The 27,607-nt window shown below is 40.6% G+C and overlaps 1 protein-coding gene across 5 annotated transcripts in view; it reads right to left on the reverse strand.

Annotated features, from left to right (window-relative positions):
- Positions 1-27,607, reverse strand: part of PEAK1 (pseudopodium enriched atypical kinase 1) — a 120,620-nt gene that overhangs the window by 90,165 nt on the left and 2,848 nt on the right. For 2 of the 5 annotated variants that reach the window (XM_035335906.1, XM_035335910.1), the window contains exon 2: positions 7,713-7,945. The gene's annotated coding sequence lies outside the window, so the exon portion shown is untranslated. Of the gene's footprint in view, positions 1-268; positions 355-1,014; positions 1,092-7,712; positions 7,946-25,158; positions 25,250-27,607 lie in introns of those variants that run through there. The other 3 variants (XM_035335908.1, XM_035335907.1, XM_035335909.1) reach the window with 3 other exon arrangements.

The following is a 27,607-nucleotide window of genomic DNA, read 5'->3' on the forward strand; positions in this document are numbered from 1 at the left end:
ATACCATATATACTTACATGGAAGAGTGCACAAGCATGTACCAGAGTGTCTAACATTCCACCTTCCTGGCTTGCATATGTCACAAGGGATTCGTGCAGTTATGAACCTCATTTTTCAAATATAGCACTCTCCTCAGACACTGAAAGTTTTGGAACAACTTTCCCATTCATAATGGCTCAGAACATTCTGACTACAGACTATGCGCGCAATGCACAGTGTCACAGGTCAGGCATTTCAAAGGCTACTAACATGCTGCTGTGTAACTTACAAAGGTCACGGTGCTTTCAGCTGTCCTCTGGGAACTGCCAGGTTAAGAATGCCAGAAAGCCACTCTTCCAATCAAACTGCAGTAGAAAATAGGGTTCAAAATGCACATTTATTGTCCTTGAAAGTTGCAGCACAGAAGTTAACTTGCAAAGCGTATGCAGAACACAGCAAATGAGTCATCCCCAAATGGAAGACTTCCATGCTTTCTTAATACACAGGTGAGAAAGATTACGTACAAGATACTTTTTTCAATGGGTTTTCAGGCCAGCGTTTAAATGCTATATTTCAATAGATATTTTCTTAATTAAGTTACTGACAATCTCTATTTTTATTTGCAATTATTTTTTTCTTGAAACAGGGTAAGGCCATGGGAACTTCCCATGGTTGTTAAGTAATCTATAGCAATGGAGCGATTTATCTCTAGTATTACTGGTTTATAACTCATTCCTCCAGAGTTATTTTCCCTCCCTTGACGAAAAACTAACGTAGCATCAAAATTCTAATTCTACACTTCTTCTAGCAAGAAGAGAAGATGATGTGCAAGATACTGGATCTTTTATTCTGGAATTTTGTATGGTACTTTGTAACATAGTTTATGGTACAAAACCTTACAAAACCTTGATGTTTTCTACTTTTTCATCTGATGTGCAGCTACTGTATACAGCAATAAAGGCATTAAGTATATACCATCTTTGTGTTAAGTTCTGCATTTAAAACATAATGTATAGCATTAGCTACTGCACATACCGGCAGCTTCCTATCATCTGTAGACACACACAGGTTCATCTTTGCACTGCTACTCCCCTCCTCTCCTGAAGAAAACACTGAAATCAGATAAGAAATGCTCTGAGGCACAATTGTCGAGGACAGTTACAGTATCATTGCTTAATCACTCAATCTTTCTATTTTGTTAATCATGTAGCTGAAGAAAAATGATCTGATAATAATTGTGCATCCCTTTTAATGAGTCCCTGGAAAGAAACGCCAGGAGCCAAGAATGCCCAAATCTTCTGAATAAGCGGAAAAAACTGCACAAAGAATATAAACATTGTCAGTATATATACGCCAACACTTTCTTTTTGATCATGAATCCCTGTTCTGTTCCCCAAGGAAAAAAAAAAAAAAGTTTTACAGAAAGTTGCTCACATGAATATGAATATCAGTGCCTGAGCTAGCAAAATCCTCCTAGCCCAGCTTCCCCTTCCAAACTTTAGCATATTAATCTCTTTTCCTTTTAGCTGCTCCAGGTCTTGCATAACAATGCCACTTCCTGAATTCAAACCTCTACCAATAAACCTTAAGGCTGACTAATACTTTATTAAGCTCTGTGAATATTCCCTTAAGCAGGGCATCCTTTTAAAACTGGGGTATGCTATCACAATTCAGCATCATTTTCTTAGCAGTTCCAGAGTAAGGAGCAGAAGCATTACTGCAATCAACAACCTACATGTCTTCCTGAAACATGGAACCACTACCATTTCAACAGGAGACTTAACATGCTACCAATTCTGTTTAAATTCTCAGCACTCCATACAGTAACCATCTATTTTTCTGTTACGCATTTGGGCAGGCTCATAGGGAAATCCTGTACAGGTACGTGGAAAGGTAAAAAGCACAATTACCACCCTCTACCTTTCTGTACAGCATGAAACCACAGGCCTTTCCTAAGAATGTTTTTTGAATCATCAGTGATTAAACCTTGACACAAGTGGTTATTCTAGTAAAATATGAAAATAAAAAAGGCGTGTGATCTATGAAAGATGCTCAGTTTTGATGTGCATGCTAGGTAGTTCCTTTTGTTACTGGTATTTCTAGTGAGGGTGAGGCTAAAAATAAATGTATAATTACCACGTTTGAGCTCCTACTTGAGCTTGATACTCCTACAGAATTTGGAGTATCTGTGTGTTAGATATTATCTACTATGTGCTACCTGAAGTGTGACTTGCAGGACGAGGAAGACAGCAGTTGATGGCAATGAAAAACAGTCCACAGGAGACACAGTCCACAGGAGATCTTCTGACTAAGAGTATATCACAGGGAAGAAAAACATAAATCATCTTGAAGGGCAACTACTACAGTGAGGAAAATATATTGGACTTCAGAAGGTAAAGTTTATTTCACAATGAGGTTCATTAAAACAAACTATTCGCTGCTAAAATTTTATCATCCACTCAAGACCCTTTTCTTGAAGGGGGTGGAGAAGAAAAACTGCATTAATAAGAAAAGATGAACAACAGGTTGCCCATTTAACATTTTTGATGCATCTTCATGTTAATCCCCAGTGAAAAACACCTACCGACACTGAGGAGGACAAGACAGAGTTCTGCACACTACTACTGTAAAAACTTAATTGCACAAGGAATTTGTGCAGTAAGGACTTGAACAAGAAACAAAAGGATACAGCCTTCTAATGTCCCTTGTCTACCATGACACTTTTTACAAGCCACACACAGAGCAAAATACATATTACTCTAACCCCAAACGTACTAGTTAGTTGATGGAGCAAGAGCTGAGTACACTAATAATCCCAGTTATTTTGCACAGCAAGGGAATGCTGAGATCTGAGTAGCCTGTGGCAAGATGAAATGCCAACAGTGGAAACAGCAGAGCCAGATCCATACCGTGCTAATCCAACTTAAGCAGCACTTTCATGAGCAATGAGGAACTGAACCCAAAGTGAGCTTTAAAAATTGGTCTTGAAAGACATGCAAACAAGGAAACAGTTGTAGCTCTTGCAGCAGTGCAACTTACACTCAGAATCTTGTTACCTGCTGCCTCATGCCCTCCTTAAGATACTTCAGCACCTGCTTCACAACTGGGATACAACACCTGCTGCTTGGGTATGGGTGGGAAAAAGGAGAGAATTAGTGGCACCCTTCGCGTTGTCTTCAGTATCTTTCCCCTCACTAGAAGTCTGCAGGCACTGAGGACTCAGGCTTTTAAAATGAACCGCCAAAACTGAACAAAACACAAGTGAAGAACCTAGAATGACCAATTAGATCTTAAGGTAAAGGTATCTAACTAAAACAAAACGGAAGCCTGAAAACAATATTGCATAAAATTGCCATTTTTCAGTTCTCTGGGTTAAACCACCTGTATTTCCTCATGTCTTAGGATTTTTGACATCTGTTTCAAAATTTTAATCTGACATTAGGTGAGCTGTATGTATGTAGTATTAATACACCAGCGTACAAAAACCATTAAGGACTAGAGTTTTAGTAGTTTGCAAGTTTACAAAATGTCTTTACAGAGTTTTCTGCTCTGAAACATCCAGAATTTTTCAGTAACAAGCTTACTTCCAAATAATATATTACTGCATACTCAAACGCATGTAAAGCAACACACTTCTAGATCTTTGCTTTTCTCTTTAAACAATATACAAGTGGGTGAGCCTTCATTGACACAACAACAGAACAATTCTTAAGGTGAAGATTTAAAGTCTAAAAGGGGTGGTGGGAACAGACCAGAATGGGGAGCTGAGGGACAAAAAGAGCAAGTCTATTGGAAATCAAGCTTCCTTCTACTCACAGAGATGGGTTAAAAAAAAAAATCCAGTTTCCCAAGAACTTGGTTTTTGCTCCAAACTGAGATGAGTGGAAAAAGTTCTTTTCAATTAAATTAGGTATTCTACATTTCTCCATTTTGTGCTTATGTCAAGCAATATCACCACACTGAGCATTTCAAAGTTAAAATTTTCATTAAAATACATTTCACCTCTTTTGGGAAAAAGTAGCTCAGGAAGATTCATGCATTTTTTGAATCATTTTGGTCATGGAACTGACTGCAAAAGCTTCTGTCCGCTTTTCCCAAACATGAACAGATTGACTTGTATTTCCACCCAATTCTTATCTTTCTAGCCCAACATTTAAAATTTTCCAGTGACCTCAAGCACTTCCATTTCCTTGTAAATCCCTAAAGAACAATTAACTTCATAAAAGTTCCATCTGAGTAGATACCAGATCCATTACTGTGCAATCTACTGGATAACCGATCCATTATTTTAAAAGATTTATTTCATTTGGTGTGTGGATATCAAACAACCAAGTTTATTACACAGTTTAAGTATGCATTTTTTGCAAAAATTATTCCAAGCTTGTGCCAGAAGTTAGGGTATGTTTTGAGCCATCCTAGTTTGTTTAGCATATAGCCAATCTGTAAATCTGTTTGTAAATCAAACAAGAATAACTGTTTGATTTACAGATCACACATGCAATAAATTCTCACAGAATTACCTCATTAATTCTACCTTCCACCACCACACAGAGTAAATGTCACAAGAAAAAAAAAAAAAAAGCTCGTATATTTTTCTAACTCAGTCACTTCAGTTTTTTCACTTCAATCTGAATAGAAAAATAAGTTTTTTTTTCTTACCCTGGCAACAGCTTGTCTCTCATCTACATGTAAACCAGTTGGCTTTCATTTTTGAAGATGGGATCTGAGTAGTTCTCTGCACAAAATCCCCAAACCAGCAGGTAGTACCTAAATAAACTGTTTTCTTTCTGGGAGAAGTTCTGTAGCTTAAAACTCCCACAAAAGCTGAAGTACACTGTATAGTCATTACAAGTGAAAGAATTTCAGGTTGTTTTTTTATTATTGTTATTATTATTATTATTGGTTTGCTTTGCTTTGCTTTCCCTGGTACTCCTCATCTGTTTAATTAGAATTTTTTTTAACTAACCTGAGTTTGCAATGAGCCATGAGGAAAACAAATTCACTAAGTCCATCTCTGTTCAAGCTGAACTTGTGGGAAAATGGAAAATGACATTTAAAGTCATCAGTATATGGACACGGGACTATAGGGACAACCCATTTTTATTTTACACATATGTAACAACCCAGGAAGGAAACAAGAAAAATGGAAAGTTACCAAAACACAACAACTTTTGCAATGCATTACCTCTACAGGTATTTATAATCATAGCCTACTTTATTTTGTTAATGTGTAGCAAATATATTTGGCATATCAAAATGAAATTGCTAAATAATCCTGCCTAAATGTTTTGCAGATAAAACTCCTTGTGACAACCTAACAGTAAGTGGACAGACTTTTATTCTGATTTTAATTATTAATGCAAACCCAGCAAGACCAGCCAACATCAACTCCGACTATTTGAAGTACTAAAAAGATGATCAAAATTATCTAAAGGACAGCATAGCTGGAGAGAGGGAGACAGCATTTGAAGACAGAGAATACAGTCAGTTTATTTGACAACTTTTGCTTTTGTTTCTTATACACAGTAGATAAGTACAAGTGTGAAGGTACTCCAACAAGCAGTTTCCTTAGCTCATAAAAACACACATTTTGTCATACTCCTATTGTGTGAAGATAAAGCTCCTAAAATTGTGAATAATAGCATTATTCTAACCCACCCAAAGCCTAAACAAAAATGAATTTTCCAGAACTGGAACACCACCTGCAAGATATGTGGAAAACAAATTCTGCTTGCATTTTCCAGCATTAAAAAGCAGTTGTTTTTTCTTGCATTAACACCACTTGGTTATGAAACGATAAATTTAGCCTCTGTGCAAAGAAAGGAGTGAACATAATGGCTCCCTTAAGGCACAACATTGAGGTAGGAGGGATGTTAGCTCAATTTCTTTTCCAAATGCTGTAGAGAAGGATGACAGAGAGAAACAGCTTCCAGTTGTCATGCTTCTCATCTGCCTGGTCTATAGATGGCTTCCCTCCAGATTTCTCTAATAAGCTCTCTTACAGCACAACCCTTCACTGTCCTTCTAATACACATGCTGCAGCCTGTGTGGTCTAGTTAGACTAGTTCACGGGAAGCATTTGGGGTTTTGAATTATTTTTTTAAAAACCTGGGATAGCAAAAGAAGGTCATTTCATTTAACGAACCCACAGGAATCACATAATATTTCAAATATTTGTATTTGTGTGTGAAGATAGACATTCGTGCGGGATGCGGTAGGGAAATTTTGGTTTTGTATATTAGTTTATTTTGGGCAGAGGAAGATTGCTAGTTTCCTACCAGTGTTTTTGCTAGATTATTTTGCAAAACTGCCTATAGGATTGATTGACTGATAAAATTTGAAATTTAACTTGGGGAATTCATGAAACAGAAATAAGACAACACTGTAACTAATCAACATTTAAAATTAACAAAAGGGGAAATAAATCTGCATTGTTTAGGGATAGGAAAATAACAAATAAACCCCACTGGTATATTTCAATAGAAGAGCGACCTTTAGAGAAACAGACTGCATTCAAGTATACAGGGAAGGAGGAGGAAAAACAGGAAGAGGCATACATAAAGGGCAGAGGAATGAACAGAATGAAGATTGATTGGGTAACACAACTAATGCAAAGTGGACCATCTTGGGAAGATCTGATCTTGCATGCTACAAATTCTTCAGCAGAGGACAGATAACAACAGTCCGCAACTTGAAATTCAAAGCATGCTGTTTCACTAGGCAGAAACATTGAAAGTAACTTAGTTTTAACCACATCCTCGATTTCAACACAAATGCCACGTTTATCCTACAAATGTTTCCTTGTATTTTTAAGCAATAAATTACAGGCCTAAGGTCTCCAACTTTTTCTCTTAATCCAGATAAAAGCTTCAGAGATGTATGTGCATCACCGGACAGTACAGGTAAATAGTATTTCTCCCGTGGCAGACTCAACCTAGAACATTTTCATCTCCCTACCCAGCCCTCCCAAACCCTGCTGCTGCCACTCCACAGATTTGCTGTTCCTTCAGGCCCGCTGACACAAGCAATTGTGAGGTGAAGCTGTAAAATGGGCTGTTTGAACACCTTTGAACTTATTCCGTCCCTACTCCAACCCTCCCCATCCCAGGTACTAAGCCCACAACATTTCAATAACCTGTAGCCCTAGGAATTTATTTCAGCACAAATGAGTAGGGTAACAAATTGCAATACGCTGATGGGAATGCCACGATGGCTCAGGAAACTAAAAGAACATATCCCTAACTCATTCTCACCATCAATCAGCCACCTTCGTGGTGCTGATCACCTCCTGCAGGGCTACAGTTTTAACTGATTTGGGTAAACAGTAACTGAGCAAAAAAAAAAAAAAGTACCACCCCCCTCATCCCTAGCTTTTCTCGGATCCATTTCTTGACAGCTATACCAACAGGCATGCTAGCATGGAGTAAAACCAAGAGACTAGGGGCAGGAGTGTGGGGCAGCTGCTTAAGATGGCTAAGGCAATGCCTCTGCCAAAACACTAACTGGAGACTGACGGTGCGGATTCAGGTTACAATTACAGGATTACACAGCGAGCTATGGCCAAAAAGGATGGTGCCACTTCCTTCTCACCTGGCCCTGAAGCAAGTTCTCACACCTTCTCACATGCTTCGCTCCTAGTACTCATCTGACTAGCATGAGATCTTTCAGGGAGCAAAAGAAACATAAACCATTAAAGAAAAATCCATCGTAGTTGAGTAGAATCAGCAGCTTACCGTTACTGACAGGGATGCTGCACAGGTCTCTGCCCCCACCACGTTCATGGTGCCCAGGTCTGATTCCTTCCTTTGTGCTGGTTCCGGTGTTTGCGAGCAGGACTCCTCACTGAGTTGCCAACTTACTGCTAAAACCTTTGCTTCTTCACTGGATGAACTTTCTGTTCCTTTAGCAAGTCGAATTGATTTCAGTGGAGTGTCCACAGGTTACGGTGAGAAGCAGAAGCATACAGCTGGGGAGAGGAGGGAAGATGGAAGGAAGAATTAATTTGTGGATTAATTTAGGCACTGTTTCATGCTACAGCTCAAACAGGAAAGGAAATAAAATCTATAAAGAGAAAAGTACTGCTGCAGGGTAATTAAGACCTAGGAGTAAACATGCCAAATGGTGTTTGCCACATGACAACAAACAAATGTGAATCAGAACGTGAATCAGTACTTGAGCAGAGGAAGGAATGTTTTCTCTGCCATTCAGGAAGCACTTCAATTGTTTCTAAAAGGTGTGAGTCATTAACTCCCGCATGTATAAGTGAGACATCCAAAGCTATAAATACCTGACATACTTCAAGGGCTCTTTGGAATGGAACAGTGGAAATCTATATGTACTTTTTCAAAATTACAGAAGCATGAAAGCCATGCATCATTTCACGGATTTTGATTTGTTGTCTTTAGGCTCTTCTGAATTTGATTACCCAAGCATGAAGAGCTATAACCTTCAAAGGACCTGTTTCCTTGCTTCTGACACTAAGGATAGCTAAGCAGCTATCCAAACGTGAGAGGCACACAGGACTTGATCATATGCTAATTCCGTGCAACATTTTTGCATGTCTGAATTCACAGCTTATCATAGCCATTACGTGAAGGTACCTTTCTGAGAGCATCCATGTATCTCACTGGCAACAGCTAGCATCACAAAACAATCCTCCTCCTCATTCCCTTTGATTTCATGTCTGCTTATTGCAGCTCAGCACCAAGGCAGTATGCGAGTTTTACTTACCTGCACCATTGTTTTTTATGACAACTGGAAGATTCTGAGGGCTATAACACACTCACACTCTTCTTAATCTCTTTCTACCTCTTAATAGATTTTATTCCTTTTAAATACAGCTTAAAAGGCTGGTCTGATGTCAGCATAGGGAGTTTTCATTCTCATGTTAAAAGCACTACCATATCACAGAATATCAGTGCATTAGGGTTATCGAGACCTGGCAAAGGGCATGGTTCCAAACCTAGGTGCAGCCAGCCTGCTGCCTAAAGCCATATATTACTGTAATAAAGTACAGATCCCATTCCTTCAGATACGCAGCTTTAATGTTTTCCCCTATGAAAGTCACCTAGTTGAGATGCCATTTGATTCCTATACAACCCTTCTAGAGAAAAGTATGTTTTCTCCACATACTGTGTTTTTCAAAATAATTGTTGCAACACCTTCTACCTTTGCTAAAAGAAACTACAAAGGATGCCGGTGGACTACCCAATATCTTGCTACAGGTGCCTTGCAGAAGAGGATACATAAATACCTTCAGCGTTCAGGTTAACCCAGGTGTACGCTACTCTGGTGAGACTGACAAACTCCTAGGAACAGTGATTGCACAACAGGAAGAGGGGGAAAAAGGGGGCTTAAGAGCTTGGACAGGCACTGGGACTCCTTCATCTACCCCAACCTCAACTCTCAGAATACAAATGCACAAAAGAAACACAAAAACTATGCATGGCTTTGTGTAAGCATATGGAAATTTTGATTTTACTGTAGCAGACATTTAATTATAATTTAATACCATCAGTGATACCCTTTCTCAATTCAGACTTCTCTAAAAATTCTTATTTATAAGATTCCTTAGAACTATATTTTCCTTAATAAATACTTATATGATAATTACTTTATGAAAAACCTCCCCCCTCTACATCTATTTATTTTGTCTTCAGAGATTGATATCATTGTAAACTAAAACTATATGAACTGATTTGTACAGTCTTTGTGCTTTTGATGGAAGAGGTTTTCAGATGTAAAAGCCTGACTGTCCAGACTAATGTTGCATTTAAAGCACTATAGTCATCACACACAGTTTCACTAGTCAGGAACACAGCAGAGTATAAGGAAATTCCCCTTCCTTTGCTAACAAGTTGCACCAAGATCTCAGTCAGTGCAGGCTGCAGTCTTAGAAAGTGAGCGACTTTCTACATGCTTGGTAAAAAAAAAAAAAAAAAAAAAAAAAAAAGAGAGAGAGAGACAGTTTTAAAAACCCAGCAAGCTGAAACATAAATATTCAAACTTACTGCTTCAGAGCCAGTAACTCAAGCAACATTGCCAAGTTCATCACTAAGAGTTTCTGCAGCTAGAGCTGCCCAGACTGCAATGCAATAACACAACAAACCTTGCAACTACAGCTGGGTTATCTATCCCAGTTATGTATTTGTACAGAGTCACCAGGATAATGCTAACAATTTGTTCAAGTACAAAATGTTTAGAGAACGTTCAACTAGCCTCTACTTTGCCATTTATGAATCTTACCTTGCCTACCATCCCTGGAAGCTGAACAAACTGGTACCATACTGAGACCTGATGCAGTTTCCTTTGCAAGTGTCTGAAGGACAGTAAGGCTGCTGCCATGAAGCCAAGAGCTAAAGTAGCTGCACATTTCATACAGTTGTTTTCTAATGTGGCACCAATAAGAAAAAAGTTAGTTTGTCTCACTTTCAAGAATCTCAGGTAATGGCAGGGCTTTCTGAACTGGAATCACAAATCACTTAACGCCGTGCAATTTAGAAAGAATCCAGAGGATGCACGTTTTCCACAGCAGCGCCCCGGCAGGCTGCAGAGCCAGCTAGCAACTTCCTATCATCTCCTCAAATGCACATCTTAGACTAAAATGCACAAAGTGGAAAAATTAAACAAGCAACGCACCACTCATACACGTAGAAGCTCATCTAAATGTCTAAAAACCTCTTAAGAAGCCTCATTGAAGTGATGTCAACACACTGAGGCAATTCTCGGAACAAACACCTCCCAAACCTGTCACCCTGACGTCCCTCCGGTGAGGCTGCGTTTATCATCTTCGGCTCACTTTCACATGCACAGGAGAATCTATTTACCAACTAATAAGCACAAATTAGACACACATCAAATTGAAGCGACCTCACCCAGGTGAATGCTACAAATCCCCCTGCCTTCACCAGTACTTTACTAAGAGCTAGCTTCACATTTTCTTACCATTAAAAAATGGCCTGCTTTATTCCAACAGCCAGACACAGCTTGCAGCCCTATCATTACATCTGCTTCCACCCTTTCAAATGGAATGCGTAATGAGTGAGGTTTTTCTAAAAGATCACAGAATCATCTGGGTTGGAAGAGACCTCCAAGATCATCTAGTCCAACCTCTCACCTAAAACTAACTAGTCCTCCTCCACTAAACCTTATCACTAAGCTCTACACCTAAGCGTCTTTTAAAGACCTCCAGGGATGGTGACTCAACCACTTCCCTGGGCAGCCCATTCCAGTGACTAACAACCCTTTTGGTAAAGAAGTTCTTCCTAATATCCAACCTAAACCTCCCCTGGCACAACTTCAGCCCATTCCCCCTCGTCCTGTCACCAGGCACGTGGGAGAACAGACCAACCCCCACCTCGCTACAGCCTCCTTTAAGGTACCTGTAGAGAGCGATAAGGTCACCCCTGAGCCTCCTTTTCTCCAGGCTGAACAAGCCCAGCTCCCTCAGCCGCTCCTCGTAAGCCTTGTTCTCCAGACCCCTCACCAGCCTCGTTGCCCTTCTCTGGACTCGCTCGATGATTTTTGAGTCATGGATGGAGCAGGAACTGCCTCACTGTCCATACAGGGCTTGCCCTGAACAAAACAGCTTGCTCCTAGGGACCAAAGAAGTGTCAACTGGCTGTAAAGCAACCTCAGAGAGTAACTGCAGAGAGGGCCTGCCTTCTCCTTCCTATTATTTTCATACTTCTCCTTCAGAAAATTTGTGATTTTTGCTTTAAGAAAGGATGATTAGTGTTCTCTTAAAGGGTACATCTTGATCAGCTGGGGAAGTGTGAGCCTTACCTGCCTTTCTACCACAAAACACAGCAACTTTTAAAGTGCTGCTGTACAGACCATACTTAACAACCGAGCTATTTCTAGCAAGCTATTGCCCAGTCAACTTCATTTTCCAAATTTATTTTTGATTAGGTTTAATAGCTTACAAAACCCCTGATTTTACAAGGAAATGACTCGACTTGAGTTAACTATAACCATGCAACCAGGATAACTACTTCTATGAGTCAGACCTCCAAAAATTTTCCTGTTTTTCAGTTTTTCTGAAAGATTGCTTTAGAACCAAGTGTAATACTTATGCAGTACACAGTTGTTAATCCAGTCTGTTCCATTACAGAGAAAATACTAAAATTCGAGTCTTTGAAGCTCACTTAACAAATCATCCAAAACAGTATTTTGTTGTAATTGCAAACCTTAAAGAAACAGAAAAAGAGAGCTCCTAGAAAAAAAGCTGATTAAAAGTAAGTTAAAACATATTAAGCAATAAACGGAACACCAGACAATGTACAACCATTCCAATGAAGTGGAGAGATAAATGTGAAATTAATTTTGCATTTATGTACTTGATTTTGCCACCAACAGTATTTTAATAACTGGCTTCTGTCTGGGCTTCGCCCAACTTGCTCGGGGCCTCATCCAGTCACGTTCTGAGCATCTCCACAGACAGAAGTGCCACTGCTTCCCTCCAGGGCCCCTGTTCCAACATCCAACCATCATCACAATGAAGCCTTTTCCCCTTCTATTGCAAGCTAATTTCTCCCATGTTTACACCTTGTTTGTTACTTCTTGTGCTCTCACTCCTGAGAGTCTTGACTTCATTCTCTCTACAACCTCCCACGAAGGAGCTGCGAACAGCAGCATGATCCCTCTTCCACCTTCTCCTTGGCAGGTTGAGCCAGAGTCTGGCAGCTTCCATCCCGCAAAAGCAGAGCCCGGATGCAGGTGTGGCCATGATCCAGGCCTGGTCTGAGTGCCAAAACAGGAGGCCAAAGGTATTTCTTGGGCTGCTCGCTCCCTAGTGCTACTAGGGATCAACTGGGAATGCTGTCTCCTTGAGCATAACACTGCTGAAGATAGCTATTTATTAAATAGTATTATTTTACTATTAAATCATAACTCACTCTTCAAAGTTTTATGAACACATAATTAGGGCTAGTTAGAAACTAGCCTTGCCTTTCAAACTTAACTGTAGTCCCCCAGGCTCGTTGGGTATGTATTAGAGGCATTACAACAAGGGTCTGGTACTCATCTAGCACAGCCCCAACACAACGCCTCTGCAGTCTCCATATAAACAAACGCAGACAACATACTGTAGGTTTGGCTATGCTTTATGTACTCTCTGTTTTGCAGCCATTTGCACAACACTAGTCTTGTCAGGATTCAGCAAAGGTGCAAGGATTACCTGCAGCAGCTTGCCACAGTTTTGTCTGAGAGGCAGGAGCGAACCTAAAACACGTCGTACCTGAGAACTATTAAACTGCCTGGGCAGACAGAATGGCACGACCGCATTCTTCCTGTGGGAACATATATGAATTTAACGTGCATTGCTGGCAGTGCAAAAATAAGTCTTTTTGTCCATGTGACAGTCCCAAACAGGAGGCAGTACCACCTGGTAGCTCAGTTTATGCAGGACGGGCATAGCATCAACCAGCAGCAGCACACCAGTTGCTGTTCACACAGTCCAACAACTTCTGTCTTCAAGAAGAGAGTTCGTAGATTTCCCTGCTGCACCTGCAAATTGCATTCCCACATTCCCAGTCACTTGAAGGGTGAAACTTACACATCACTCAGGAGCAGGCTGTAGGTAACAGGCAAGAAGCAAAAACTTGCTCTTGTCAGATCGGTGATGTATCAAGCTACCGCCTCTCAGTGAGAAGATGGTGAATGACTCTGCAAGCTCGTTGCAGTGCAAAGTAAAACCAGTTAGTTTTACAATATTTAAATCGCTAACGGTGGTGTCAACTCATGTTTCATTCCATACTCACAGTGACTAGAGGTACTGCAGCTCAGCTCTGCATCCAAACAGGAGTTGGACTCTATGATCCTTATGGGTCCCTTCCAACTCAAGATATTCTACGATTCTATGATCTCAAGCACAGGGGCAGCAACCTGTGGATGATACTGCCCTTCCTGTGCTCCAGCAGGACCTAAGAAGTTCACCAGACCGCACCCACAGACAGCAGAACCAAACCGAGAGTGGCTGGAAAGAGTATGAGCTTCATAAATAACCAAACCACAAATCAAAGTCCACATCTATTACATATTATGGAAAAAAAAAAAAAAAAAAAAAAAAAAAAAAACAACTTTCTCAGCCACCCTTTATCTTCAGGTAGTAAACGGCCTCATTGTTAGAAATAGCAGTGATAATGAGACACACGCAATGGTCAGCAAGAGCCACCACAGACAAGTAAGATTTTTGGGAACACATCAGTGCCTCAGGCTCTCAGCTTTACCCCATCCCATTTTCTCTTTGATCTCAGCAAATTATTCATCTTATTAGTTCAAGCTTTTATCTTTTGATCAAGCTTTTGTAATATGTAATTTGGAAATGAGTTTCTTAGAGGGACAAGTGCTGTCAGATGGTAACCCGTATCAGATCAACCCCAACAAAGCGGTATCAGCTTAGGATGAGTTACAGACGAAGTTGGAGTTTCGTGCAAAGTATTATTTTCTAAAAACCACAGTGTTGACATTACAAGGGAAGAAAAGCAAGGAAAGATCGTATCTTCTGAGCCCTCGAACAAATTACTTTATATTTCACCCTCTAAACCTAGCCCCTGGTTCCCATAAGAGACAGCGATCTGAGACAGAACAAGCTTGTGGACTTTAGAGCATGAAGGGAGAAAAGGGAAGTAACTACAACACTGCAACTAAATCTCCAGAGGATGTAGAAGCATTCAAAGATATTTTAAATAACTTCATGGGATTACTTTAAGTAACTTCATGGAAATTTCCAGATATAAAATAGGTGTCAATATGAAATCATCTACGATCCAAGTAAGATAGACAAACTGGAGCACAGAACTATGTAGTGCCTGCAACTTCCTGAGGTTTCACTCCAACTTTTTTCAAAGTAACTGTTAAAGATATTAGATGCCAGTATTTCTAAGATGTTATCTGATAATTCTTAATTTACCCTAGCTTCTTGCCTGTGAAGCAATTCAGTTTCAGTCTCAGTGTCTAATTTCCATTTTACACATCCTATAATTGTGTTTGTCCTTTTGTCCTTTAGAGCTGACTTCTAAAAGATTCCCATCATTAACACATCTACAAAGAGCAAGTAAACTTGCTGCTTTTTCTAGGTCCTTTAGTTGAGATAAAATTATTAATTATTTTTCTTACATGCTTTGAAAAGTTGGAAATTGCTTTAAACAGTTCTTTTATGACAAGTTGTGGGCTTGGACCCATCTCTCTTCTGGAAGGGACGTATGCTTTGCAGAGGCTTCAGATCCTTAACCCATCAACTAACTGGACGCATGACCTAGTGCTCACTTCATCTTCTGGCAGGTCCTGGCTATTTTTGGCCTTACTTTTATTGTTCAAACTTCCCTTGGCATTTTGGAAACTATTCCTCTCTGCACAAAAATCTTACATGGGATTCTAGAATTCCTTACTAAGATCTCTAAACATTTTACTTCAGTCCGTTTACTTTTTCCCCCACTTCTTAAATTTATATTTTTCCCTTCTTATTTTCTTAATATGCAATACACGGTCCTTTGTATCTTACAAAATGGACACTCTAACACTTTTTAACCTGTACAACTAAAATCTTAAGATAAAAAAATAACACGAACTGAGCTGTGCTTATTTCATGATGCAGACTCTTTTCTGCACATGCAAGTATAAATAGTATCCACAGCTGTGAAATTTATCCTTGGTCATTAAATGTCTGCACAATCTTACAATTTCTAAAAGCGTCTGCCTACCAATGTGCTGCATTAATATAAACAGCACATGAACAGCCAGAGAAGGTTTAAAACAGAAGCCCTAAGCAGCAGTTAACTAAACTCAAAAGAGTCACCTTCGGATTCAGAAAGATCCCTGAGCTTGCAACTGCTTTGCAGTTGATAAATTTGCCAAGAACACTTTCTAATGTTTTCATCCCACAATCCCAAATTCCTGGTTTATACTTCATGAGAATAACAAGAGCTTGTTTGAAAAGCATGGAGCCAAACCACCTCCTGTGCACTCTGACTCCTCAGGGTGCTTGCGAAATACTCGGCGTCCTGCAGAAAGTTTGAGAATTGTCTCATTTGCCCAAAGCACCCACCGCCCTCCTGGTAGAAGGGATGAGGGAACAATAACCTGGAAAGCCTGCCAGATCCCGGCACAGCATCGGCCTAACATCTGGGCACAGCAGCACAACTGAACAAGTTTGGCATATAGGCTGGATTACCAAAACCAACCCAAAACTCAGAACCTGCTTGCAGCACTCTGCAGAGGAACAAGCCGAATGGAAGTAAGCTGTGTATTGTATCTTATCTCCATTTTAAGAATCAGCAAATTTGTTAACCTCTTTGTCTCTCAGTTTCCAAGGTTACAAGAGAGGCATGACAAAGGCAGGAAGAAAGCCTAGATATCTTCTGGCTTCCAAGTTTTTTTCTTTTGCTGTTCAGCCATCTTATCTTCCCAAATTGCAGACTTTACTCTTAAGAGTAACTGATATGCTTCAATAACTCTGTGCAGTCTATTTTTTTTTTTTTGTTGGAGGGGGGTGTGTGATTCTAATCAGTTTTCCTTCTTGCAAATTTGAAGGATTGTTTGGTGATTAAATCTGATCTCTTCTTGTTTAAATCTACTTGGAAATAATCAAGGAAACAATACCCCCATCAGTTCTAGCTGAGGAAAGGACACATACCTATAAAACAAAGTTAAACCAAACTATTTTCAAAGCTGTTTAAGTGATGTGAGACAAGACAGGAAACCACACTGGAAGTGTAAATCAAACCTATTGTTTTGTTAAATTGCTGAAAAAAATCTTTCAAAAATTCCCTCCCCCCCCACCCAAATTTCTTTGTTCACAACAAGAGGAAACATGCAGGAACATGAAAATAAAGTGATGTCCCTCCTCTGCAGAGGAGTAATGAAGTCTCCTCCCCCTTCCAAAGGGGATCACAGTTTGCCAGCTCTTTGGCAGCCACTGTAGTATTTAAAATAGAAACGAATCCCAAAATGTGATTTGGCAAACAGCTGCTGAAATACTCACTAAGTCTGTTTTCCGTCTTTTCCATTTCCTTTCAACCCTTCTAGTGTCATCTAGAGAAGTTTTCAGACCCCTCATAGATGAGCCACACGCGCAGCTGGACAAAGAGCCCCCAAGCACGTGAACTTTCACACAAATGCAACAGATGAATCAGACAGACCTGGCTTTGTATGGCCACTGCCCAGACGTGGCGACAGCTCCTACAGCTGTTCTTACGCTGACACACGGTTTGAGCTTTGAGGCAGGCACCCCCTGTGCCTTCCCAGACCCAAAAGCATTGTTTGGTTTCTCCCGGTCCATTTGTCACCAGTAAAGAGCTGACACCGTCGCAGTTTTGTAGCTGGTTCCATCAGTTTTCTGGCACACGCAGGCAGCACTAAGGTTTCCAGAACACTATACATTTGCAGTTGCACTAAGGTGAATCATACAGTCAAGGACACGACATATTTTGCAGATATTTTACAGAGAGCATACCCTGCTGCACTGACAGAAAATACAAGGGCAAGAGACAGCTGATGAATCAAAGACATGAACCCTGCACAGGGACACGCAAGTGCATTGCCAGACCCAGGCACGCTAGCTGGAGCCAGTCGGCAACAAACTCCTCCCCAAACTATTGTTTTTGAAAATATTATTTAATATGAAACACAACTTGGGAGCAAGGAGCCAGTTGTCACAGATGTTTGAAGCAACAACAGAAAGCACATCTTGCAAATGTAGGTAGGAAACCAGCGGCGAGGAAAAGCCTCCAGCTCAGCTGTTAGCAATGCTCACACAGCAGCCAGAGGAGCAGATCGTGTGACAGGTATAACCTCTGCTTCAGTGGGCTTAAATCTTTGAAACCCCTGACTTCTCACCAGAAAGCACTGTATACAAGTTAAACCATCTTAAGCATTCACCAAATAAAAGCTGTTAGGTGTTTCTGAATCAAGGGAATGTAAGCTCCAACATTCAACCAGCGCACTGCTTCTTCATCTACTAGCTCCAATTTCTAATACAGGCAAAATATTTTCAATATGTTTATGCAAAATCATCAAGCTGCCAGAACAATATCCTGTCCAACATCCTGCAACACACCTCAAGAAAATTTCTGGATCAATATTTTTCCCTCATTCAAAGAGTAGAAGAACTTCCCAAGAGGTGGTTTAACAGCGATTAAAAAGCACGCAGAGCCACGGTTCTGTATGCTTTCAGTTTTAGAGGTTTTATAACCCAGTACAAGACCCAACAGTGATTTCTGCCTCGCCACCAATCCAACAGTTCAACAGCAGCATCCGGAAGACCTCGCGACTGATTTCACAGCTCACTGGGCCGTGCGGTGTTTGTAAGCCACTGACCCCAAACCGTGGGGAACTGCAAGGGCCTCCTCAGTGGAAGGGAGACTTACAGATTGCTGGACAATTGAAATTGATTTGAAAACCGAGGCTGGCCTGCCAGCTTTTTCTAAGAGACCTTTAAAACCCTCAGTGAGTCATATTAGCCCACACAAGTAAACCAGCATTGTTCCCATTTCCCCTCCCTCGAAACGCATCGCGCGCTCTCAGTACAATACTACTGTACAAGTAATTAAGGACTTGCCAAAAGCTACCACCAAGCCCTAATCACAGCAGGACCGCTCTGCATATTTTCAAATCAAACAAAAACTAAACCAGGCTGCTATAAAACAGCCAGTACTGCAAAATCTCTGATGCAGATTAACAAATAAATCTGCGATAAAGCACGAGCCAGATTAGAGTGCTGCAGAACCTCAGTGCAGAAAGAACCTCATTTCCTTGCTGCAAGTCAGGACTGACTGTTCGTGGCACACATACGGCTGCTATGCACAAGTTACAAAAAGCGTCGACTTCTCACCACATTCTTTTAAGGAAGACGACTCAATGCTGCAGACACCTTAATGGTACTTTCCACCTTGCCTTCTTTTCACTGCTATTCCCAACTCATCCAGCTCCACAAGTGAGAGTGTTTGCATTGTCCAAGCTTTTGTCACAGTCAGCATTCTGTTTAGAGTAAGAGCATTGTGCCCTGTTTTATGTTTTCAGTACATTTTACAGAAGAATTCAGAAATCATATGTTTTCAGACTGACAGGTTTCTGCCAGTCATTCTCATCTTTAGTCACGATCTGACAGTATCAGAAGACTTGAGTGCATTTTATTGTCTTGCAGAGTCTGCCTCACGAATGATGGGAGTGATCTTGAGGTCATTGATGAAACTTTGGAAACATTTCCTTACTTGAGAAGTACTTACTCAGACAGCGACTTGGAGATTAAAGGCGGGATCTTCCATGCTCTGAACACAGCAAAACAAACAAACAAAAAAACGCACCAACCTTTTCACTCTGGGTATTCTCCTCCTATCTTAAAATTGAAGTTTCTGATCAGGTCTGAAAAGCAAGCAACGAACTAAGCATCATCCCAGCTCCCAACTTTTTCCTGTTGCTGAACAACACAGAAGTTAATTCCAAAGATTACTCCCAGCTCACATGCTAGCATTCAGGCATGAGAAAAGTAAATACGAATCAGCAGGTCTGACTGCAAGCTTCTGATATGCAGGGTAGCTCTTCCAGCTCACAGGCAGACATACTTAACTAGCAGAACCTATTGTTGCTCTGAACAGAGCACACCACGGGACCCAGCACACGTTTCGACAGCAAGTAAAGCAAGAAAGACGATAATACAACAGTCACAAGCAGCCAAACACAGCAGTGCCAGGATATGCCTCTAGAAATAATTTTGGGGGTATAAGCCCATAAATCTTCACCATTTGAACTAAAGACTTAAACCTCTCACAGAAGAAGCAGGAGCAGCCTGGCTGCTAGGATTAAAATACATATCCATACTGCGTTATGGCAACCAGAAAAATATTTAGTGTAGCTTGCTGTTTTCAAAGGGCTGCGCAGCAAAGTAAGACCCTGAGAGTGTTCTGGGTCCTCTTTTGAACTCTGGAATAATTGACTTTAGGCAAGCTTTTCATTTTCTTGTTAAATCATTGAATGATGGAGCTATTGCTTATTGCAGATGGCTTTTCTTGAGAAGATATCTGAAGCCATTTCTCTCAGTTACCTACCTGCTTCACAGAGGGGATGCTCACAAACTGCTTCCTAAGGCAGGAAAACATCTTCAGGTAAACCCAAGCAAACTTCTGCTCAGAGTTGGGAACTTCAGTCACACTCCCTGCTGGAACAGTAGGTTGATATGCTGCTTCGAGTTTTTAAATCACTGTTGACTTCTACTGTACTACTCTGCAGAGTAGAGCAGACTCATCCTGAAATAGGAATCGAACTTAACACTACTCCCTAAAACAGCATTAACAGCTGGATTAACAAAAGCATGCTTATGTAAGATATAGGTATGTGTGTCAAAGTGGAGCTCAGATATGCAATTCTCAGTATGAAAAGAAACATCTCCTTCAATCAAAGTTGCAGAATGTATTTTCTTCCCAGCAACACTGACAAGTTGATCTTCAGGATTTTTTTTTTCTTAACCTGGGGGTTACAGAAGAACATAGCTTAGAATGATCACATCTGTCCCAAATCTTTCTCCTTCGTGGCCAAAGGTATTTACAATCCAACAGTCCTCTTCAACTAACAACAGAAATTATATACCTTAACTTTCACAGATACTCAAGTAGATATTAGTAACTGTTTTCTGTAACAATACGTAAGACACAACTTAGCAGGAGTCTGTACATGAAAGTGCCAAAGCTGACAAGTTTATATAGCCCTGGTTTACCAAAACAAGCTATAACTTCTAAAATAGTTCCTTCAGTTCAAGAACAAGTTTCCTCCAAAATGCACACGCTCTTAAGTTGTTGCCTTTTTCTAGATTCCAAAGAAGTCCTTGCAGCCCTGTGCCTCGCTTCCTAGGAAGGGGAGGAAGAAATAAAGCAGAGAGAGAGTAATTTAAACAGAAGTTCCAAAAACTAACAACTTCCACAGTAGATGCCAATATTTTCTCAGGAAGTTATAACTTTAGACAGAGAAAATTCCAATGATTTTAAAATCTGGAAGTACCATAGAAGACATTTTCTACTCAGAAGACTCCTCATTTAAGGCTCCCATATAAACTGTGGTGGACTATGGGTCTTAAGGAGCTCAAAGAGACGAAAATCTCTCAGGTTTTACAGGGCTACAAGCAGCAAAGACTTTACTAAAACCAAAAACTGAGGTCATGCTGAGAACTTTAAAAACAAAGATTGTGTAATAAAGAGTACAACGCTCAAGAGAGTTGTTCATCTGAAAAATATGCAAAAAAAATGGGAAAAAAAAGATTTGTTCCAGCACATCTTGAAGAGGCAAAAGAGATTATGTTCCCTCTCTTTTCATGTTGTGTACAGCTTTTCCAAGAGGAACTGTTTCTCACAGGTCCTAGCATACCCTGTAAAGCAGAACAGAGCCACTGCTGCGTTTAGAAGGTAGTTATCTTTATAATGGGAAGTCTTCACCTTTGTCTCTCACAGAAACCGTAACACAGATGTATCTCAATATATTTTTCACTTATAATAAAAGCTACGTTTTTGGTATTTGGGGTACCACTTAATAATTTCAGGAATCCCTTTTGCTCTGTGAATATTTCTGTGTTCTAAAATGACACTGCCATGCCCACCCACAGATACTGAAGTGATGAGGCAATGTTATGTATGTACTGCATACGTTCCCTACCAGCCTGAGAAAGGCTCCTTGTGAAGATAGGACTGACCATTTTTCTTACACTTTTTAAGCTCTCAGAATAGAAACCGAGGTTTAGTTAATCACACAAATGCCTGGACACAGTTTCTTTTTTTGTGGTGTGACAGCCCTCTATTCTATACCAGCTCCTAAAACCACTGCCAAGAAAAACACAAGCATTTTCAAGAAAAACTGTTAAGAGGTTATAGACAAAAACTTGTTGGACTGATGACTACAAACAAGGTTCTGAGATGAGGCCCATACTGCTCAGTCCTAGCAGGATACAGGACTTGCTGAAGCTTTCAACTCTCCACCAGAAATCATTTTCAGAATTCTTACGCACATTGTGCAGGCAGGGCAACTCATACTGTGCATCATCCAATGAATATAAATATAGCTAACACACGCTTCATCTTCCCTGCAGAACCATTACCCTGAAATTGCTGGGAGAGCTCATGGAAAAACAGTGATGGAAAAGAAACCTTGAACCATTGAGCAAAATCATCCAAGCTAAAAGCAGCTATTTTACATTTGTAGATCCCAGCTAAATTACAGACATTTTATAAAGTAGCAGGAGAAAGTGAACCAAAAATTACATGAAATCCACTATTGCTTCACGCTCATCAAAAGGAAAGAAATTACGTTTTTAAACAGTGATCAAAACTGCTCCTGTATCACTTGAAATGCAAGTTTAAACGTATAAGCATCTCACTCATGTAAGGCACCAGTAGGGACAATCCAAGAAGCCATACTGTTCTGCTGTTGAGAGACCTAGTTTGATGCGAGACTGTCCTGACAAATGTTCCTCTCTAACATATTCACTAAAAACGTAACACCGATTTTTTGGAAAAGCACAGCATACACTTGCTTGTAAGCCCACACTTATTTTTCATTATTTCAACCGGTCAATAATTGTTTCATCCACAATTCAGCTGTTTGCATCCAGTACAATTACTGCAACTATGAACCAGTATTGGCCTCTCATGTTTCCAATGTATTTTCCACCTCTGCTTTGTGTTTATAATTAGACAAAGAAGTACAGCAACTCCCCTAGGCAGCAGAATCTGAAAAACTTGAGCGTTACCCACATAACACAGTGTGAGGGGCTTTTGGCTGAAATTAAAGACACCCCCCCCCCCCAGTTAGTACTGCCCGCTGCTGGAGATGGCATTATTCTTTATATGAGCTCATATTTTCTTCTGCATCCTACAGATTTAGTTTTGCTTGGATGTTTATAACTTTCATATGAAGGCATCCAAAGTCAGCTTTTTATGTAGATCATGATCACCTGCAATTGTCTGTGTATTAAGTCAACTCTAGAAAAAAAGATAGCAACAAATTAAGTAATGTTTGAAAGCTTAAGAAATCTAATTCCCACTTAGATTTAAATGCTGTTGCTTTAGTGTTTCACCTGCTTCGTGTGATTTCACAGATGAATTTAGCATATACATGTGCCTTCCATCAAATGCCCCGGCAGCTGCATTGGAACATTTCAGAAAACACTGTTACACCGCCTTTTCCGTAATCGCATCTGCAAGGGGTTGAGTAGAACCCCGTCTGATAACCCATGCTGGTTATCTTTTCCAACATGTTTCTATATAACACCACTTCTCAGCCTGCAAATTTGGCTTCAAAAGGTCTGTCAGTTGCTATCTCCATTGTTCTGTTGATTTACATTGAAAAACAAAGATAACGTACAACCATAAGCAATGAAGTCAATCTGCAAAGGACAGAGAAGGAAAAAAGCCTGCAATGTTATCACCATCGTGCACTACAAAGAAAAATTACAAAAAGGATGAGAAGTGGGCTTTCTGCTTTTAATGCAGCACTTCTTGCTATTCACAATATTATGCAATGTGCTATGACTTGCAATGCTGAATTTAATGAATGTATTTACTGAATACCACACTGATGCTGAGTGTTAATACCAATCGGAAAGGAACCTGATTCAGCTGCTGTCTGTGAAAGCAACTGCACAAACAAACAAAATAATCAAACACTTTGCACATTCCAACAAGCAGAAAAACAGAGATAATTATACAGAACACGGGAGAACTCACCATGACTAAAGCTCCAGTACCGCTGAGGAATCTGTCTTACCGCTCCGCAATTCCACCTTACATCTGCAAAGCTGTCGCAGGAGGATTTTCATGGCAACTGTTACTAACAGTATCTCTCTATCTACTGCTAAAAACAGGTACTTTACATAGGGGAGTGCAACATGCCTTCTGATGTACCCCTTTCTGAGCAACTCCCCCCTAAGAGCCCCCTTTGGAAGAGTTTGGCTCCCACTGGCCCAAGTGGGTTTGCTCGCGAGGAACCACGCGCCAGCACCCTGCACGCCAACAGGTTCGTGGAGCAAGATGACAGCTGCGATACAGCAGCCCAAACCAATGCAGAGTGCAGGGCAGATCAAATGTGCTTTCAGCTCTGCTTGGCCTGGCATTTTCTCTAACAGGAATTCTGCCCTTACCACACAAGAAATTCTTACTAGGCAAAATTCATAGGCACAGGAGCACGTCAGGCTTCAGCAAGCTTTGTCCTAACATGCCTCTGCTTTCCGCACTTCCCAGGCAATCTTTTCAAGCCAGAGATAGTGACCCTTAAACATGAGCCTGCCTGATTTTCAGAAGGCCTGCCCTAATGTTTTAAGAAGTTGTTACAATCTAAAGAGACATTACCAAGAGCTTCATTAGCATCCCAGTAAATCTGAGACTTTCTTGCAGATAATCTGATATCGCATCCCTTTAGACATTCAAATTGTGAGGGAGAAACAATCACAGCATGAAAACACAATTTTACAGATGTCATGTTCTAAAATAGTCAACACGCATGGCTTGGATGCACACTGAACACCAAGCTCAGCGAGTTGCTCCCCTGCTTACAACCAACTGCACTGCTTTGCACGACCAAAGGACGGGTTCCTGGCCGAAATGAGAGGCCCCCCGTGTCCCCCCGTTCTCTGCACCTTCCCTTCAGCTGAGCCATCTCCCTGCTTCCGAGGGCTGAGAACATCCAGAGTTTACAGTACAAAAGCCATTAAATAAACTGCCTTTTCCCAGGATCATTCCAAACAGCACAAGTCATGCTGTTTAACCATATAGTTACAGAGCCAAAGTCTGACACCAGAGAACATTGTGCAACCTGTTTTTAAGCAAAATACCCCATCTAGAAGAGGAAGGCAAAGACAATTAGGAAGGCAAATGGAAAACCAATTACACAATAGGGCTTATTCCTCCATGGAAAACTCCTATACTAATATTTATTCTCTCGGAGCCTGTATGCATTTGCATTAAACTTCAAAGTTTATTAAAGTAAAACTGATGTAATTCTGAGACTTCTCAGAGAGAATCACAGATTTTAATGGGGTTCCAAACAAGCTCAAAGGTTACTCTGCAGAAGATGATTAGGGACTAATACAAGGTGGAGAAAAAGAACGAACTCACCTCCAAGGAAAAAAAAAAGGCTAAAAGACTAATAGCTACACAAGGACACTTTCAACTCAAGAGCTGAAAGATGTTTAAGTGTTTCCATTACCTTCAGACACGATCATTTCTGAATTTACTGGCCAATGGGAGGTGGGGAGGTAGAATTATATTTTTCCTTTTTTAAACTGTTCTCTCTCTTGCTGCAATTAGAAAAAACAACACAGAAAGGACATCAACAGATAAAGTATACAGTAATATAAAAAAGGCTACTTAGCATCTAAGACAACAGCAAGAGCATCTGCGATGTGTACAGATATTTATATTAGGAGGCAACGTACACAACGCCAATCTAGAAGGATGTCTAAATTGGATCATGTTTATAGCATACACTAAATGTCTTTTAAATGTGTATGAAGGCTTTTCGAACAGTAAGAGCCTTAGAGCTGGAAGACTGCATATAAATAAGTATAGATATGCAGTATTTACATCACTCGTATTATGTCCCATCTCCCCTCTTTGATGAGCTTTGTACGGAGGCCTGTAGAGATACAGGCAGCCATTCAAGAAAGAACATTTTAAGATTCAGATACTTATTTAATGGATTTACAAAAACATTTAAGGTTTAGCTGTGAATTTACCACTGAATACTCTCCCATAGAACCTCTATCAAGTAACATAAGAATCCAAATCTGCTTAAGCACCAGTGAGGTTGCATTTATCTGGCAAATTTTTTGCTAGTCACAGTATTTCTAAAATAGAACCGGCTTCACAAAGTAAGGATCTTACTCTTTAGCACCACGCTGAACTGTTATCTCAGGCAAGATGTTACTAAAACAAGTATCGCTAGAAGCCTACAATGTTTAGCCTGGCACGATTTTTATCCATTTATTTACTGTGATTTCAAAAACTTTGCTAGGAGTGTCTCCTGAAATCAACAGTGACTGCATTAACACAGCTGAGCATTTTTCAGCAATTACGTTTAAATGCACATAAGGGTTTTTTTTAACCGAAATACTACTCGCAAGTACAACGTGGGGCACAGCCTGCCAAGGGAAGGATTCAAAAACATCTTGTCCAGGTAACGTTTTGTATTACACCATTTGTTATTGCTGCTTTATTCACGCAAAAGCATCTCGGTTAAGGCCAGTCCTGTATGTGACAGGCACAAGTGGAGCTACAAGGCGGAGATTTTCAGAACAATCCAGGTAAAATTCTACCTATCCCTGCACATTGCGCTGGAATCTGCCGCCCAAGTACTCAAAACGGGAAACCAGTCAGGAAGAGTTTTCCCCAAAAATAAAAAAACAAACAAACAGATTTTTCAAGCAGAAAAATGAGTTAAAGACTGATTACAAAGCACTTCCCCAAGTGGTGCAGTTTTCCATTGGCTCTGCATGCATCGCGCTCAGCAATACGTGGTTACAGGGCAGAAAGACATGGTGAGCTAGGCTGCAGAGGGTTTCCACAATTCTGGTCTTCTTGGCCTCATCTGAGCAGACAAAGCCAGAACCAGTTGGGGTAAAGTTGTTTTATAATGCAGTGAGTTAGCACAGCGACTTTTGTAACAGCCCATGCAACACCCGTAAGAAAATAAATTTAAAGAAAGTGACCTCAAAGCTAAACCACTGCGTAGTTTGCCTCTATCCACATTTTTTTCCCAACCGTCAGGCAATCTCAAATCAACTCAGTCCACTTAAAGAGATACGGGGGAAGAAATTGCTTTAGTGACTCAGCCACTTATCTTAGGCAAAAGGAAGGCTGAGATTTTCTCGCACGGTCGATAATTTCTGCTTATGGTTTGGAAAAACCAAAAGGAAACACGCAGGGTACAATACTAAACCACGATTTATTGAAACTGCAGCTTAAAATATTGGACAACTAATTAGAGCTGTTACCAAGTAAAAACAAGTAATTTATACTTGTCACTAACACTTCAGAAATACTAAAGCTCTCCTATTCTTGTCAGTGCACACTGTTTACTTCTTCCACTTCACCCCGCTTTAAAATTGCGAAAGCCAACTAGCCAAGTGCAATCCCCGTTTCCAGCCTATATTTTTCCACTCTTAAATTTAAAAGCGCAAGGGCAATCCTACGTTCTTGTGTTGATACACGTGAAACAATGCAACGACCTCAGCTGTAGGTCCATGGAAATGCCAGGGTACCCTTAGACAGCGGCCATGCGTGGGAGAACACTAAAAAACCCTGCAGAGGTCTCGGTACCCCCCGCCACAGGTACCACCACCACGGGCAGAGGCATCGTGCTCTGCCAACCCCTTCTAGCAAGAGTCTGGAGCCTCTTTCCCTTGGCTGTGACCTGGGGCCGGGCATCTCTTCCTCCTGTGTTATTTCATGTGCACGTAGAGTGGATTTTGCCACTCTGGTGATTTTTGGCTGCCGCTCACAGCGAAGAAACACTACTCGTGGCTTGCGATCAACTTGACATTATTTCTTTGAACTTTGCTTCAACTAATAAACCAACCCGTGGCTTACAGCTTCCCACTTTTGTGTCCCAAGTAGGTTAAAAACATCTGGAGTTATCATATATTAATAGCAGAAAG

The sequence above is a fragment of the Oxyura jamaicensis genome, chromosome 10, assembly GCF_011077185.1.
Source record: "Oxyura jamaicensis isolate SHBP4307 breed ruddy duck chromosome 10, BPBGC_Ojam_1.0, whole genome shotgun sequence".
Taxonomy (NCBI): domain Eukaryota; kingdom Metazoa; phylum Chordata; class Aves; order Anseriformes; family Anatidae; genus Oxyura; species Oxyura jamaicensis.